We start from the raw sequence: 18,914 nt of genomic DNA on the forward strand, positions 1-18,914 counted from the left end.
GGTTTTACATCAGCGACTCTGAGCTGATGAAGTCTATTGTGAAAAGGGGTGAAAGGCACAGTAAATATCTGGAATTGTAAATTTAATGTATCATCACTGTGTAAATGAATGACCTGTTTTTCCAAGAGTCAAACCTGCTAATTACCACCAGGAGAATAGCAGGTAGTGGTTCCAGGTAAAGGACTGCAAGATTTTGTTTTCTCTGGTAGTACTGGCAGGAAGTATGCCATTGATGGAAGAGTCACAATCACATGAAGAGGCCAGAAGTCTTTGAAGGTTAATAGAGTTTTAGTTTTTATATTTCTTTTTATATACATTAAACTATGCATTTAAACTTTATTTGAATTAAACTATGTACAGAGGTCTGAATCAGAACAAGTGTTTGCCTAATAGACCCATTCTCCATCCCTGAGTTCCACTTCTCCACATGAACCCTTTTAGCTGTTTCATCTAGTATTTCTCTCCATTTATCTAAATGGCAGAATAATAGCATCATTTCTTGATTGGAAAATTTTAAACTTTATGACTTGATTTCCTAATACAGACAATAAATATTTTCAACCATTCCTCCTGCACCCCTCACTCAGGTGTATGTGTTACCTTTCTCTATCATTCTCTTTTTTTAATAATAAATTTATTTTTTATTGGTGTTCAATTTGCCAACATACAGAATAACACCCAGTGCTCATCCCGTCAAGTGCCCCCCTCAGTGCCCGTCACCCAGTCACCCCCACCCCCTGCCCTCCTCCCCTTCCACCACCCCTAGTTCGTTTCCCAGTGTTAGGAGTCTTTATGTTCTGTCTCCCTTTCTGATATTTCTCACACATTTCTTCTCCCTTCCCTTATATTCCCCTTCACTATTATTCATATTCCCCAAATGAGTGAGAACATACGATGTTTGTCCTTCTCCGATTGACTTACTTCACTCAGCATAATACCCTCCAGTTCCATCCACGTCGAAGCAAATGGTGGGTATTTGTCGTTTCTAATGGCTGAGGAATATTCCATTGTATACATAGACCACATCTTCTTTATCCATTCATCTTCCGATGGGCACCGAGGCTCCTTCCACAGTTTGGCTATTGTGGACATCGCTGCTAGAAACATCGGGGTGCAGGTGTCCTGACGTTTCATTGCATGTGCATCTTTGGGGTAAATCCCCAGCAGTGCAATTGCTGGGTCGTAGGGCAGGTCTATTTTTAACTCTTTGAGGAACCTCCACACAGTTTTCCAGAGTGGCTGCACCAGTTCACATTCCCACCAACAGTGCAGGAGGGTTCCCTTTTCCCCGCATCCTCTCCAACATTTGTAGTTTCCTGCCTTGTTAATTTTCCCCATTTTCACTGGTGGAATGAAAAATATTTCTTTTACTTTCCTTCCACCCAAAACTTTCTTAGGGGTAAATTGAGCAAAGTTTTCTGTACATGCAGCTTCTTTCATTTTCCAACTTGAATACTTCATGTTTCAATATGGATTTTTGTTTTGTTGTTGTAAGATATTTCTTTATGGAATGTAATATCAAATCTCCTATTTGACACTTATTCAGACCTTTCTTAGAAACTGAATATTTCATACTTTTCAATTGGGATAGCATGACTAAAGCAGGAAGATTTTCTTTCTTCATTTTAATCATAGGCCCTTATTTCATTTCCCTTTCATTGTTTTTCTTTTTTTTAAGATTTTATTTATTTATTCATAAGAGACACACAGAAAGAGGCAGAGACACAGGCAGATGGAGAAGCAGGCTCCCTGCAGGGAGCTCCATGTGGGACTCAATTCCAGGACCCCAGGATCACGACCTGAGCTGAAGGTAGATGCTCAACCACTGAGCCACTCAGGTGTCCCACACTGTTTTTCTTTTAAACAAAATTTAAAATATATCATTTTGCAAATTAGCCAGGAAAAAGAGAAATTATCCTTCATCCTTTGAGTGTAAAAGAACAGTAATAATCTAATACTGAGAGTATTGAGAATAGTGTATTGAGAGTATGTATTGAGAGTCATTAGAGTTGTGTCTAGTTTAAAAGTACTTCAGAGATACAGTATTAGAAAAGAGGAAACAAAATTCTCAGCAAGCAGGTGGCTATACAAGAAAAGAATCTCTATAATGGCTGGTCTGCATTTCTGGAAGCCAGAAATACTGCACAAACACAGCCTTAATATAACCATAACAGACAGTAGGGTATGACTTAATGATCAAGTAATTAATGACAAAAAAAATTAAGCTACAGGTGTTACATGGCGAAGTGTGAAACGGAAGTCCTGAACTATGCAGCAGAACTTAGCCAACTAACTTTAGCACTTCTGCAGGACTATAAAGTCTCTGGATTGAACTAAAAGCTTTTAAGAAAAGAAATTATGCATATATATTTTTAATATGTTTTATTCATATGTACTCTATTGTCGCAGAAATTATTTCTAGTTTGATGATTATCATCCATTCAATGATTTACTTTAAAGCCTTAATTGAGTGCCTGTTCTGTGCCAGGTCTTAATCTAGGCACAGTGGACACAGAGTTATCCCAAAGTTCACAGTCTAGTAGAAGAGACAAACAGCACCTCTCCAATGAGCATGACAGGATGATGAGTTCTTGGTGAAGGAAAGCAAACGATGCTATGTAAAGAGGGCCACCTAACTCAGCCTAGAAGACTTCCAGAGGGAGCTGATACTAAGGCCACATGAGAATGAAGGTTAGGAGGGTTCCTCTAGGGAAGGGAAGAAACATATGCGAAAGCATGAGAGACTTGGCTCAAATTAGCAATTTTGAGTTGAGTATATTGGTATATACAGTACAAAGACTAGGCAAGTAGGCTTAGATAAGATTCTGAAAAGCATTGCCTGAAGTCTCCATGAAGCCTTTGCAGGATTTAGAAAGATCAAACTGGTGGCAGTGTGGCATGTATATTAATTACAAGTGGAGATCAGGAGACCATATAGAAGGCTCTTGTTTGTTTCTTTTTTTTTAAAGAATTTATTTATTTATTCATGAGAGACACAGAGAGAGGCAGAGACATAAGCAGAGGGGGAAGCAGGCCTCTTGAGCGGAGCCTGATAAGGGTCTCCATCCTGGGACTGCAGGATCATGCTCTGAGCTGAAGGCAGAAGCTCAACCACTAAGCCACCCAGGCATCCCAGAAGGCTGTTTTAATAACTAACAATGGGAGAACGAATAAAGTCTCAAACCAAGGTAATCACAGTCGAAATGAACAGATTCCAAAAATTTAAGAAATATTTCTAAAATAGAATTAACTAAAACTGATGACCAGTTTGATGTGGACTAGGGGGGTATGGGAGATGATGAGTCAAAGATGTCTGTGTCTGATTTGAGCAATGGGTATGGGTGCTGCCATTGATGTAGTTAGGAGAGTCTGAGAAAAGCAGATCTGGAGGGAAATTAAAGAGTTCACTTTGAGGTGGGTACTCTTTATGGTGTCTTTTCCGGCATCCAAGTGGAAATTCCCATTAGTGGTTTTATATAAAAAGCTAGAGATCAGGAGGGATATCTGGGTTTATACATATAAAATAGAGTTATTGAACAGTGATAGTAGTTGTTATCATTAGTATGGGTGTATTAGCCAACAAGATTGGCCAAGGGATAAACCCAGACACATGTTGATTCTTTTTTTTTTTTTTTAAGATCTAAGTGGCTTTATTTTATTTTATTTTTATTTTATTTTATTTTATTATTTATTTTTGTTGATTCTTTTTTTAAGATCTAAGTGGCTTTATTTTATTTTATTTTTTATTTATAATCAAAAAATGATTTTTATTTATTTTATTTTTTTATTGAAGTTCGATTTGCCAACATATAGTATAACACCCAGTGCTCATCCCATCAATTGCCCCCCTCAGTGCTCATCACCCAGTTACCCCAACCTTTGCCTACCTCCCCTTCTGAAACCCTTTGTTCTTTTCCCAGAATTAAGAGACTCTCATGGTTTGTCTCCCTCTCTAATTTTTCCCACTCAGTTCCCCTCCTTTCCTTTATGGTCCCTTTTACTATTTCTTATATTCCCCATATGAGTGAAACCATATGATGTTTGACCTTCTCTGATTGACTTACTTCACTCAGCATAATACCCTTCAGGTCCATCCACGTCAAAGCAAATGGTGGATATTGGTCCTATCTGATGGATGAGCAATATTCCATTGAATATATAGACCACATCTTCTATCCATTCATCTTTTGATGGACACCGAGGCTCCTTCCACAGTTTGGCTTTAGTGGACATTGCTGCTAGAAACATTGGGGTGCAGGTGTCCCAGCATTTCACTACATCTGTATCTTTAGGGTAAATCCCCAGTAGTGCAATTGTTGGGTCGTAGGGTAGCTCTATTTTTAACTTCTTGAGGAACCTCTACACAGTTTTCCAGAGTGGCTTCACCAGCTTGCATTCTGACCAACAGTACAGAGGGCTCCCCTTTCTCCACATCCTCTCCAACATTTGTTGTTTCCTGTCTTGTTAATTTTCCCCATTCTCACTGGTGTGAGGTGGTATCTCAAGATGATTTTGATTTTGATTTCCCTGATGGCAAGTGACGTGGGGCCATTTTCTCATGTGCTTGTTGGCCATGTGTAGGTCTTCTTTGGAGAAATTTATGTTCATGTCCTCTGCCCATTTCATGACTGATTGCTTGTTCCATGGGTGCTGAGTTTGATGAGTTCTTTATAGATTTTGGAAACTAGCCCTTTATCTGATACGTCATTTGCAAATCTCTTCTCCCATTCTGTAGGTTGTCTTTGAGTTTTGTTGACTGTATCCTTTGCTGTGCAAAAGCTTCTTATCTTGATGAGGTCCCAATAGTTCATTTTTGCTTTTGTTTCTTTTGCCTTCGTGGATGGTATCTTGCAAGAAGTTACTGTGGCTGAGTTCAAAAAGGGTGTTGCCTGTGTTCTCCTCTAGGATTTTGATGGAATCTTGTCTCACATTTAGATCTTTCATCCATTTTGAGTTTATCTTTGTGTATGGTGCAAGAGAGTGGTCTAGTTTCATTCTTCTGCATGTGGATGACCAATTTTCCCAGCACCATTGATTGAAGAGACTGTCTTTTTTTCAGTGGATCGTCTTTCCTGCTTTGTTGAATATTAGTTGACCATAGAGTTGAGGGCACATTTCTGGGTTCTCAATTCTATTACATAGATCTCTGTGTCTTTTTCCTTGCCAGTACACACTGTCTTGATGATCACAGCTTTGTAATACACCTTGAAATCCGGCATTGTGATAACCCTGGCTCTGGTTTTCTTTTTCAATATTCCTCTGGCTATTTGGGGTCTTTTCTGATTCCATACAAATCTTAGATGATTTGTGCCAACTCTCTGAAGAAAGTCCTTGGTATTTTGACATGGATTGCATTAAATGTGTAAATTTCCCTGGGTAGCATAGACATTTTCACAATATTAATTCTTCCAATCCATGAGCATGGAACGTTTTTCCATTTTTCCATCTCTGTGTCTTCCTCAGTTTCTTTCAGAAGCGTTCTATAGTTTTTAGGGTACAGATCCTTTGCCTCTTTGGTTAGGTTTATTCCTAGGTATCTTATGCTTTTGGGTGCAATTGTAAATGGGATTGATTCCTTAATTTCTTTCTTCAGTCTCATTGTTAGTGCATAGAAATGCCACTGATTTCTGGGCATTGATTTTGTATCCTGCCACATTGCTGAATTGCTGTATGAGTTCTAGCAATCTTGGGGTGGAGTCTTTTGGGTTTTCTACGTATAGTATCATGTCATCTGCGAAGAGGGAGAGTTTGACTATTTCTTTGCCAATTTGAATGCCTGTTATTTCTTTTTGTTATCTGATTGCTGGGGCTAGGACTTCTAGTACTATGTTGAATGGCAGTGGTGAGAGTGGACATCCCTGTCGTGTTCCTGATCTTAGGGGAAAGGCTCTCAGTGTTTCCTCACTGAGAATGATATTTGCTCTGGGCTATTTGTAGATGGCTTTTAAGATGATAAGGAATGTTCCCTCTATCCCTACACTCTGAAGAGTTTTGATCAGGAATGGATGGATGCTGTATTTTGTCAAATGCTTTCTCTGTACCTATTGAGAGGGTCATGTAGTTCTTGTTTTTTCTCTTATTGATGTGATCTATCACGTTGATTGTTTTCTGAGTGTTGAACCAGCCTTGCATCCCAGAATAAATCCCACTTGGTCATGGTGAACAATCTTCTTAATGTACTATTGGATCCCATTGGCTAGTATTTGGTTGAAAATTTTTGCATTCGTGTTCATCAGGGATATTGGTCTCTAATTCTCCTCTTTGGTGGGGTCTTTGTCTGGTTTTGGAATCAAGGTGATGCTGGTCTTGTAAAATGAGTTTAGAAGTATTCCCTCCCTTTCTATCCTTCGGAACAGCTTTAGTAGAATAGGTATTATTTCTTCTTTAAACGTTTGATGGAATTCCCCTGGGAAGCCATCTGGCCCTGGACTTTTGTGTCTTGGGAGGTTTTTGATGACTGCTTCAATTTCCTCCCTGGTTATTGGCCTGTTCGGGTTTTCTATTTCTTCCTGTCCCAGTTTTGGTAATTTGTGGTTTTTCAGAAATGCATCCATATCTTCTAGATTGCCTAATTTGTTGACATATAGCTACTCATAATAATTTTAAAAAATTGTTTGTATTTCCTTGGTATTGATTGTGATCTCCTCTTTTTTTCATAATTTTATTAATTTGAGCCTTTTTTCTTTTTAATAAGGCTGGCTAGGAGTTTATCTATCTTATTATTTCTTTCAGAGAACCAACTCCTGGTTTTGCTGATGTGTTCCACAGTTCTTCTGGTCTCTATTTCATTGAGTTCTGCTCGAATCTTTATTATCTCTTTTCTGCTTGGTGTAGCTTTTACTTGCTATTCTTTCTCCAGTCCTTTAGGTGCAAGGTTAGCTTGTGTATTTTTTTCCCCAATTTTTTGAGGGAGGCTTGTTGCAATGCATTTCCCTCCTAGGACCGCTTTTACTGTATCCCAAAGATTTTGAACCATTGTATTTTCATTTTCATTAGTTTCCATGAATCTTTTCAATTCTTCTCTAATTTTCTGGTTGACCCATTCATCTTCTAGTAGGATGCTCTTTAACCTGCATGTGTTGAAATATGTTGACTCTTAAGAAGAAGATAGAAAGAGTAGATTATAAAAGTAATTGAGAAGGACTAGCTGGTGAAGTCAGATTATAACCATATGAGAGTGGTCCCCTGGACTGAGACGAGTCAATGAAAGAGCCTGGGTTACAGAGGTAATTGCTGCTGTGTAGTCAACTAAATTAAGGACTGAAAATTTGAAAGATATAAATTATCATCCCAAATAGAGTAAGTCTGAGAGTGAAGGGACTATGATAGTTGTTTTATGTGGAAAGGAGAATTCAGTGTTTCTCCGCCTGACTACTTGAGTGGGAATATTGGTTTCTCCATCTGTCAGACTGAGATTTACATCATTGGCACTCCTTGTTCTCAGGCCTTCAGACTTGGATTGGAATGTACACCATCAATTCTCCTGGTCCTCAGGCCTTTGAACTTGGACTGGTGCCACACAGCCAGCTTTCCTAGGTCTCCATCTTGCAGACAGCAGATATTTTCAGGCCCTATTAACTCATGTGAGTCCTTATAATAAATCCTTTTCTATATCATTTATCTCTACATCTATATCATGTCTACATATCTCTATGTCATCCATCTATCTATCATTCATTCTACACATTCTGCTGGTTCTGTTTCTCTGGAGAACCCCGACTAACACAAGGGTTGTTATTGATAATTATGATAGGACAACAAATATAAACTAGAAGTTCTCCAAGCAAACACAAATACATGGTCATGCCACATTTGAAAGAATTATTTCAATGAAGTAGTAAGAGTGGTGGCTGTACATGATAAAAGTAAAAGAGTGAAGTGAATGATAAGAAATTAAAATACCTGTGAACAGACTATTTTTTTTGAACTAGCTTTTATTTATAGGGAAGAGACTGAGCGAGAGCTAGAGGCAGGTAGGTGTTTAATGGAGAACATTTTGCCTAGCAGAGGCTTGAGCAACCTCGTATGCAAAAAAGAACATGCCAACAAAGAGGGAGAAGTCAGAGAATTTACCATAAGAGAGAATAAGTGATTGATCCACTGTTGTATGGGAGCTAGAGGATATGGCAGGATTAGCTTTCAAAAGGAGGATAGAATATCTTTTCTAGAAAGACAGGAGAAAAAAGTGAATAGAATGCAAATATAGCAAATGTGTGGGTGAGTGAGTGTGAGGTTGGCTAGATTTCCACCTGATGGTCTCTGTTTTCTCTGTAAAGCATGATAGGAGGTCTAGTGCTGAGAGAGGTGTATAGGATTATAGAATGGTTTGCTCAGGAGAAACAGGTAAGGCTGTATGGTTATTCTGGAGAGTGAGAGACAAGCTGATTAGGATCACTACAGGATTTTCAGGCAATACTATGTGCCAGCTGGACACAACTTGCAGTGACATGAACCTACAATTTCATGTTTTATTATCCCCCATCACCTTTATTATCCCTCATCCATTTCAAGTAGTGAAGATTGTGGTATTGGTACAACAAATTAATGCACAAAGGAGTGATTTAAGTTCTTGATTATTGTCCCCATGGAAAATGGGACCAGGAAGAGGCTGATTCATGAGAAAGAATGGAGAAGTCAATAAACTTCAGGTCTCACTGAAGTTAGGAAACAAAGATGTTAGTAGAAGAAACACAATAGCTAGAAGAATAGGAAACTGTGTGGAGAGAGTGGACATAGAACTTCAAGATATCAGAGGTGTGTTAGCTCTGGTTGATGGTGAAGTTCTGACTATGGCCATGGGTGAATGTCTGTAGAGGAGATGAGACATGTTTTGGAGTTGATGTTGGATAATTAAGCCACATGGATGGAAAAATCACTAAGAACTATGATAAAACTTAGAGCAGACAGGAAAATCTTAAACCAAATGTCAGTGAGATGACCAAAGTAAACAAAAATATGGAGATGATGTAACCTGGACACTTGCGCAAGAATTTTGAGAAGTGAGGGTTTGGTGTGGCCAAATGGAGTTGAAACTGTGGGTACTGCCTTTCACTGTAATTCTTAAGTAGGCTCCTAGGTGTGTAGTATCATTAGATAGATTTTCACCCAGACTTCGAGATGAAAGGAAACATTGTGTGAAGAGGAGAGTGGAAGGGTTTGCAAGAATACGAGAACTTGTCATGAGAAAGGAAGATCAGCACCAGCTGGGCATAACAATAACAAAGAAAAAAGTATAACTGAGAGGTTAGTCTGCATTTGGGGGATGGGCAAGGATAAGAGGCATTCATTTATCAAGATTCTACCTTGTTCTATCCTTCCTAGCACTGGAAATGTGTGTTTAGAGCATGGGCTGTAAACTCCAAGATGGCAGAAACTCATAGTGTTTTGTATTAAAGGAAAGAATGAGTGAACCCTGGGAGGGATACAGTACAGGGAAATGGTTAAGGGCATGAGCTTTTAAATCATAGAGCTCTGAGTATCCTGCCTGGGGAATCTTGGACACGTTGTTTAACTTCTTTAAATTGCAACTTCCTCATCTATAAATTATAGGTTATGTTAGTAACCACACTTCAGAGTTTCTGGAAGCACCAAGCACCTGGTCAAGACCTAGTAAATGGCAACTCTCACTGCCACTATTGCTTTTAACTGTTTTATTTGCTGGGAGAAAATCTGGTATGACAATAATTTGTAGCTAGAGCTTTGAGATTTTTTTTTTATTCTGTTTTCAAGCAGAATAGTGGTTAGATGTCCTAGAAACAGTACTCTAGTCTCAGAATTAGTTAACTCCTTAGAAGGAGAGAATGCCTTCCTTGTTTTTAAATAAAAATTACAACATTTCTACCCAGTTACTTTAAACAAGGTTTTTTTGTCATCAATTTTTTTTGGTAAACCTTGGACACACTGAGAAGAACTACAAGGATGCTCTTTTTATTCTATGAATAGTACAAATATTTTATGTCTTTCAAATCTACTCTTACCCTGGAAAAAGGAAAAATATTGCAGAAGTGTGTAGCTGTGATTTCTAGTTAGTTTGCACTTTTCCTGAATTTTCTTTGACTTTGTAGATTCTTAGATCTGATGACAATTATTGTCTACAATATTCACTTTTACCAGAAAAGTATACATGAATTATGAATAAAAAATCTTAATGCAAAATTATTTTAAGTTATTTAATTAATAGAAACTATTATTATGTATCATATGTACCCATGAAAAATTTGAATGTGAACTCTGTGAGCAAATCCACTTATCTTGCCTAATCTGCCATTTCATTTCTCTGGGTTTGCATTGGGATCTTGTGTTTTAGTTGTATCTTGACTTTTGTTGTTGTTGTTGTTTTTTTCCAGTTGACTAAAAGTCCTTCTCTATCAGCCCTAAAAACATCTTTGTTGGAGGTAAGTAGCACATTTCTTCTCCAAAACTCAGTCTAATACCCTTAGAATGTACATGAACATGAGAAAGCTGGGAAAATCACTCCCAATACTTTTACACTGATTCTGGCCCAACCTACAGTCTCTTCATGCTATGCTTCTTTTGCTTTAAAAATCCACCGACTCAATAGCCAAACTGTGGAAGGAGCCTCGGTGTCCATCGAAAGATGAATGGATAAAGAAGATGTGGTTTATGTATACAATGGAATATTACTCAGCCATTAGAAACGACAAATACCCACCATTTGCTTCAACGTGGATGGAACTGGAGGGTATTATGCTGAGTGAAGTAAGTCAATCGGAGAAGGACAAACAGTGTATGTTCTCACTCATTTGGGGAATATGAATAATAGTGAAGGGGAATATAAGGGAAGGGAGAAGAAATGTGTGGGAGATATCAGAAAGGGACACAGAACATAAAGACTTCTAACTCTGGGAAATGAACTAGGGGTGGTGGAAGGGGAGGAGGGCGGGGGGTGGGGGTGAATGGGTGACGGGCACGGAGGGGGACACTTGACGGGATGAGCACTGGGTGTTATTCTGTATGTTGGTAAATTGAATACCAATAAAAATTAATTTATAAAAAAAAATAAAAAAAAATAAAAATCCACCGACTGGAAATAGCTCCGACTCACTGAAACAACTTTCCTTGCAAGTCATCAAAATCCACTCTGATCTTCCCAGTTGGTGGAGGTGACGAAACCACCTTAGTGTTAGAAGTTCTTTCATTTCCCCCACCCACAAGTGAGCTTTTGAACCTTTTCAGGATTTTTCTCCAATGCTAAAGATCAAGTCCAATCTCCTGTGGAAGATCCTTGATTTAAGCTGTGGGGTTTTCCAAATAATTTAAGTATTCAACGATGAATATGTTATTTTTTTAAAGATTTTATTTGTTTATTCATGAGAGACAGAGAGAGAGAGAGGCAGAAACACAGGTAGAGGGAGAAGCAGGCTCCATGCAGGGAGCCTGATGTGGGACTCGATCCCGGGACTCTAGGATCACGCCCTGAGCCGAAGGCAGATGCTTAACTGCTGAGCCACCCAGGCGTCCCTCAACATGAATATTTTAAATGAAAACTCGAGACTTTTTTTTTTTCAATAGAGCTATAGCTGTGAATCTTCCACGTCTCCTTTTCTGGGTCAGTGTGCTACTGGATATGGAGCCCTCCTGAAAGCCCAAACAGTGCAGGGGTCTTGATATGATGACACGACAACGTTGCTTGGAGGCTGAAGCTTGTCAAACGGTCACTGGTTGGTTTACCCAGCAGGAGTTTTTGCAAAAATTACTTTGATGAGAGTAAATTAAAACTCCTATTTTTCCCCTCCCCTGGAAGCTGTAGTAAAAATGGATCAATAAATAATTTTGATTATTTTAATTAATTTTGATTAATCCTAAAGATAACAGGGGAAAAATGTAAGCTTATTCATAGGGGAAGTTGTCGAAATCCTACTGAAGCAAATGCCAATATTATTTTCATGGGCAAGGACTAAAAGACAGTAAAGTTAAACTTGGCTTATCTCTCCTATGGCATGTGCTGAGAGTAGAGATTCAGGGAAGTTTAATCTCTTTTATACACAGATTGAGTTATGTAGTCATGAATTTATGCAAATACTAACTAGCTTTAATCCAATGAGAAATAACCTGATAGAGAAATAATATGCCTGGAACAACCAGAAAACCTGAAAAAAAAATTCATGTTATGTTGTGATTTTAAAGAACACTGCAGTATTAAGTAGAATGAGAAAATTTTTTTACCTCTTTTCTTTCTGCTGCTCAATTTGCTCCTTAGCATCCTCTCAGTCATAAATGCTGAATAATATGGGAGGGAATTAGAATCTAATTCAGACTTATGTAACTGTATCTCTAAGTGCTAAACTTATTTGAAACTAGATGTAATTGAGCATTATGGGCTCATTTTTAAAAAATACTTTTCCTGATTAAAAGATAACCTCTGGGGGATTCCTGTGTGGCTGAGCAATTTGGTGCCTGCCTTCAGCCCAGGGCATGATCCGGGAGTCTCAGTATCCTCAAGATGAGGAATCCCTCATTGGGCTCCCTGCATGGAACCTGCTTCTCCCTCTGCCTGTGCTTCTGCCTCTCTCTCTCTCTGTGTCTCTCATGAATGAATAGATAAAATCTTTAAAGAAAAAAAAGACACAAAAGACACACACAAAAGACACACATATATATTCCTAAATTGATGATTAGATAAATATTTAGGCATATAATTATTGATTGTTGTGTATGAGCAAAAAATAGAAAAATAGAAATATAAAGCACTGAAATAGTTTCAGTGAAAGCATACTATTTTATATATATTATTTCTTCAAAAATATCTCATAAAGGAAGGGAAAGATGGAGAAGCATACTCATCTTAGGGTATTAGGGCACAGTTTTACCTGAAAAGCTTATGTGAATTTTATACTTTATTGTGTGTTTATATCTGTTTTGGCCTTATTAAAAGTACAATGTCCTTTTCGTTGAAGAAATTTATTAAATAAATAAAGACATTTATTTACTTGAGAGAGATGGAGAGAGAGAACAGGAGGTGGAGGTGCAGAAGGAGATGGAAAGAAGCCTTAAGAAGATTCCCCACTGAATATGGAGCCCAATGCAGGGCTCAATCCCAGGACCCTGAGATCATGACATGAGCCAAAATCAAGAGGTGGCCACTTAACTGACTAAGCCATCCAGGTCCCCCATAATGCCTTATACTTAAAATAACCTTTTAAGAGGAAGAAAAAACAATGCCAGTTTTTCTTTCCCAAATCTTTGAGTAACATGAATTTTCCAGAAAGGTATGTTCAGTTCTTATCCTAGAGTTTTGTGTACCACTGGGCACACTGGAATGTTGCCCTAATTCAAAGGGTCAGGGAGCTGGCTAAACAGGGAAATCACTAGAGTACCTTTTAAAAATGCCAGTGCCTATGTCACACTAAAGTCCAATTAAATCTGCATCTCTGGGAAAGATTCTTAGTATTGATGTTTTTAAAAATCTCTCTAGGTGAGTCTAGCATGTACCTAGGGGTGAGAACCACTGTGGTAGCTAGAAACTTACTGTAATTTGAAGACCATGGATGATATTATATCAGATACTATCTATTGTTATACCCGTCTTCACACCATACCTCTCTTTGAACTTGTTTCCCTCATTACCAGGACCCTAAAATAGCTGTTAAATACAATAGTGAACTGATTGCAGGGAAGTGGAAACTCAGTTTACAGTGAAACCCATATCTAGTGTATAGCCCAATGGGATCCTGAGGATAAGCATATAAGCCACTGATTTTACTGCAGAGAAAAAGAACTACTTATTTTAAACACTTCGGGCAATTGTTCCCCTCCCGCCCCAGGTAACTTCCTACATCTAAAGAAAACTTTAATTTGATAAATTGCAAATTGTTAATTTTGGGAAGAATTTAATAAGTATAATTTTATCAGTTTGATTTTTTAAAACCCCACCAAATTCTCCTACAATATTTTCAGTATTTGCTGAAGGATGACATCCCCCTTGCCTTAATCATGTGCCAGATTACTCGTAAACCTGAACCATATGCCACTTCAATTTGCTGATGGGCCCAAGCTGTTTTGGTAGATAAAAAATCCGAGGGGATTAGAATGGCTCAATCCTCGCTGTGAACAGAACAACGGCAGTAGGGCAGCTACAGCTCTCTTCTCTTTCCTCTTCCTTGCATTACCTGGATTCTCTTCCTTCAAGTCATTGGTAACCCCAGAACTAGAGATCACATCAATGCCTGCAAAAGTGTATTTCACTGGAATGAGGCTTTCTGTACACTTAGACAGAAACCAAATTTCAGAGACACAGATCATGCATGCAATGAGATAGAAATCATTATGTGCAAAAGTAAGAAATGTTTGCCCAGTTTTGGCTTTGGGATGGTTGGGGGTGGGGTAAACATTCTAAATTGATGAGTGACATAAAGCATCTTTCTCTTATTTGGCTTCTATTTTCTATTCGGCACAGTGAATGGTGATTTTCTCTGTCATCAATGTTTGAGTGATCAAGTTTTTCTGCTTATATTAAAGTGAACCTTTATGATTTCATTTCAGAACCTCTATGACTCTTGAAATCAGGATCAGATGGTTAATTTTTTTTTTTTCTGAGAGAGAGTGCCTGAGCAAGGGTGGGGGCAGAGAGAGAGGAAGTGAGAGAATCTCAAGCAGACTCTGTGCTCAGCACAGAGCCCAACTTGGGGCTCGATCTCACAACCCTGAGGTGAAATCAAGAGTTGAACACTTACCCAGCTGAACCCCCCAGGTGCTCCTCTCCTACCCATTTCAATGCGAGCTTTTCTCATTTATCTGATGTGTATAGACTGCAGGGAATTTAGGTTTCTCATGTTTGCAAATTATCACTTTATCTGTTATGTTTCCATCTTTCCCAGTTATGGAAGAGGCTGTAACATAGAGAGAGAAGCAACACCATCGAGGGAAGAACTATTTATATTTCTTATTATTTCATACTGGTCTTTGTTGGTTTCATCCTCTTCTGCTCTACATTAACTTTTTCCATGTGGTTAGTGATATATTTCTGCAAAGCTTTGAGTTCGTATCATCCCAATTCATGGACCTCACAGGAATGAAAAAGTTCCCATAAGTGTCTACACGAAAAAATCTAGATTGTGGGGCCGTGTATATATACCTGGGCTGGTGATCATGACCATTGGATTGGTATCATAAGTAGTCAGACCAGAGTCACATGCCTCATTTTGTACCTAGGTTCCAGTCGATGGGTTATTATTTGGCCTCTCCCTGCCTTTTCCCCATTGATATGGAAGGCAAGGTGGTATGGAAAAATGTGCCCATAGTTAATGTGAATGCCATGAGCTTCAGATTTGAATTTTCCTAGTGGTTTTTGGAATTCTGCAAGCTAGGGAATCATATTTTTTTAAATTATTATGCTTCTGCTGCTAAACTCTGTCTCTGAAATGGCTTTAAAAAAATGAATACATTTCTGAAAATATTTTTTTTTATTCTGAGACCAGTTATATCATTAAACCCCCACACAAAAATCTCTGCTTCATGGAAAATATGTAAGGTAGATTTATTTATAATGACTGGAAAACAAAACAACAGAATTTATGACAAGTGCTCTGGGTTATTTGAAATGTCTTTCAGCTCTTAAAAGATTTCAAAGTCTCCTTTTTGTCAAAGAAAGCTCAGTAATAATACACTGCTTAGAGATGTATTTATTAGGTTCTGATAGCTAAAATAAACAACCATTTAAAAAATCTTTAAAATCTTAAAACATCTTAAGTAATTCTTATAAACAGAGTACAAGATGTGGGAAGTGTGAAATCAAAAATGTTTTCACTCATTAGAGATGACCTTATATAGTCTCACCACTTATGAGTTATCAGGACATCTGTAACTTGTGAAAATGATTTTCATATTTTATTCCCAAATATTATGTATTTTCCCTTTATTTTTGAAAACATGTAAACATACAAATGCACATATTGAGGGATATATCTTTCATATTTAGTTATATCAAGTTGTTAAACTACAAATTGAAAAAAATCCATTTGGTAAGATATTCCAGCAAAAGCATAACTAAGCATACTACCAAAATTCTATATCCTTGTTCCTTCACAGAAAAGGTCACCTTTCTAGGGGCATAACAAACTGGTGCATTGAGATATAGAAAAACACCAAAAAAGTCAAGTATATTTTTCACTTGTGTTCTAGAGGTACAGTAGGGAAAGCATAAATTTTTTTAATTATTAAAAAGAAAAAAATGAGTGGATGATCAATATACTGATTAATATTTAAGCAGCTAGAGAAATGGAAATCTGTTTCTAACTCTATTTACATGCAATTATTTTAAAGGCATGGAAGGCAGGATTTCAAACAGATAGATCAGAAAATCCAGACTGTTCTTTCAGTTTGATTATGCCAATTGGCATTTGTATTGTGTGCCTCACACGTCCTGCCTTATAGCTTCTTGGGCCACTTTTTACCCTGGTCATTGGTGTAGCAGCAAGCAGTGGTGTAGCTATAACCTGATTGGCTTGCCCCAGCTGTAAGCCATATCCAGGCCTCCACGGAGTAGGGGGAGGCTGAAATTAAGTCACCTGGAGCTAGTGCTATGGGGACAAGTGAAACAAGGAAGCAGGATGCCAAGGGCAGGTTGCAATTTTTAATGAGGTGGTCAATGAAGACCTCATGGGGAGGATAGTATTGCAACAAACGCTTGAATGGAGTGAGAGAGTGGACACAGAAAACAGATACAGAAGCTCTAAGGCAGGGACACCTGGGTGGCTCAGTGGTTGAGCATCTGCCTTTGGCTCAGGGCATGATCCCTGGGTCCTACGATGGAATCCCACATCAGGCTCCCTGCAGGAAGTCTGCTTCTCCCTCTGGCTGTGTCTCTGTCTCTCTCTGTGTCTCTCGTGAATGAATAAATGAATAAAATCTTAAAAAAAAAAGCTCAAGGCAGCTGCCTGGCGAAATGTTGACCAGGACCAAGGAAGCCAGTGTTCTTGGACAGAAGCCAGAGAGGCAGAAAAGCAGGAAAAGAGGTGAAATATAATTATGCCAGGGTATAGAAAGCCTCATAGACCTCTCTAAAGATGATGGTGTGCTCTCTGATGAGCTGGGAAATGAATGGAAAGTTTTAGGACAAGGACCCACATGGCTGGTGTTGAGACTAGACTGCAGAATGTGTGGGCAAGTGTGGAAGCAGAGACATCTGTTAGGAAACTATTGTAATAATTGAGTCAAGAGATAATAGCTTTGTAAAAGGTGGAGCAATAGATGTGGAAGATGAGGTAATGTTCTGGATATATTTAGAAGGTAGAACCAAAAGACTTTGCTAATAGGCAAGATATGAGATATGTGGAGAAAAATGAAGGATTATTTCAAAGTTTTAACTGAGAAACAGGAGGAGAAACATTGCTTTTAGCTGAGGTTGGGAAGACTTTGGCAGTTGTGAGGTTTGGGGAGTGGGTCAGGTTTTGGATACAATGAGTTTGAAATGCCTATGAGACATCCATATGGAAATATAAATTAGGCAGGAGGATGGGCATACGTGTGTGCAGTACAGGATGCCTGGGATGAGTTATACATTCAGGAGGCATCATCATATAGATGCTATTTCAAGTCACAAAACTGAATGAATCACCGAAGTAGTGCGCAGGGAGAAATGAGAGGAAGCTTGAGGACTGAGCTCAGGGTCACTCTAATGCATAGATGTTGGGGAGCTAATGAGAAACTTGCAGAGGAGCCAAGGAAGCAGGAACATTGAGGTACAGGGCAACTGAGAGAGGATGAAATCTTGGCAGCCAGATGGAGAAAGAGTTTGAACAGTGTCAAACCCTGAAGGGAGGTGTATGGGGTGAGGATCGAGAATTAAGTGTGGGATTTAGCAATGCAGAGGTCACTGGGGACCCTGCAGACCTGGTTCAGTACAGTGGTGGGGGCAAAAATCAGAGAGAACTCAAGAGTAAGGAAGAAGACACTTAAGAACTGTGAATACCGTGAATGCAAACAACTTCTAAAAGGAGACCAGAGTGGACTTGAACGTGGAGGAGGTCTGTGAGGTCAAGAGAAGGATCTTTTGTTTCTGCAGTAGAGATGACAGCGGGCAGATAAGCTGTTATAAACTATGTGGTGGAGAGGAAAATTGGGGGAGAGAAAAAATTGCTGGAGTTCTCTCTCTTTTTTTTTTTCGAAGATTTTATTTACTTATTCATGAGAGACACAGAGAGAGAGAGACACACACAAGCAGACTCCCTGAGGGGAGCCTGATGTGGGACTCGATCCCAGGACCCCAGGATCACACCCTGAGCCAAAGGCAGACGCTCAACCACTGAGCCACCCAGGGACCCCTGGAGTTCTCTTCTTGAGTAGGCTAGAGGTCACATGGGACCTCAGAGAGCAACACATTTAGTGCAAGATGACAGGATGACAGGAAGCTCAGAAGACTGTATGCTCGTGGAGGTAGAGAGGTGGCTAGATGTGGCGATGCAAGCTGTAGGGGTTGCTTTTTTCATAGTTTCTTTTTTTTTTGTTAAGTAGGAAGCAAGGTCAACACCTGAAGTAAAGGTGGGGGTGGAGGTGTTAGGCATATGAGGATCAAGAAGGGGGTTCTAAATGGTCCTCTAGGTGTGGCGGAGTGGGTGGATTAAGGTAATGGATGTGGTTTCTGAGAAAGATTGGGGACCTGGTTAGCAATGGTGCACAGATTTTTAAGGTTGCATGTTTTCCCCAGCCTTGTTCAGCCAGGTGGAGGAATAGAGCAATCAGAGTTGAACTTAACTGGGATGGGGTTTTGTCAGCCCGATATGCTAAATTAGGAGAGGTGCCATGGTACCAAGAGTGTACATGAGGGATGATTTTCATGATAGCAATGGTTTTATGCTAGAAAGATTCATATTTTCTCTCAAATGAATTCTCTCCTATTACCTCAGCCATTCCACTAAGGGTACCACCTCTTCTTCATCCAGCTTTGGAATTCCAGA

Source organism: Nyctereutes procyonoides, unplaced genomic scaffold (assembly GCF_905146905.1).
Source record: "Nyctereutes procyonoides isolate TBG_1078 unplaced genomic scaffold, NYPRO_anot_genome, whole genome shotgun sequence".
Taxonomy (NCBI): Eukaryota; Metazoa; Chordata; class Mammalia; order Carnivora; family Canidae; genus Nyctereutes; species Nyctereutes procyonoides.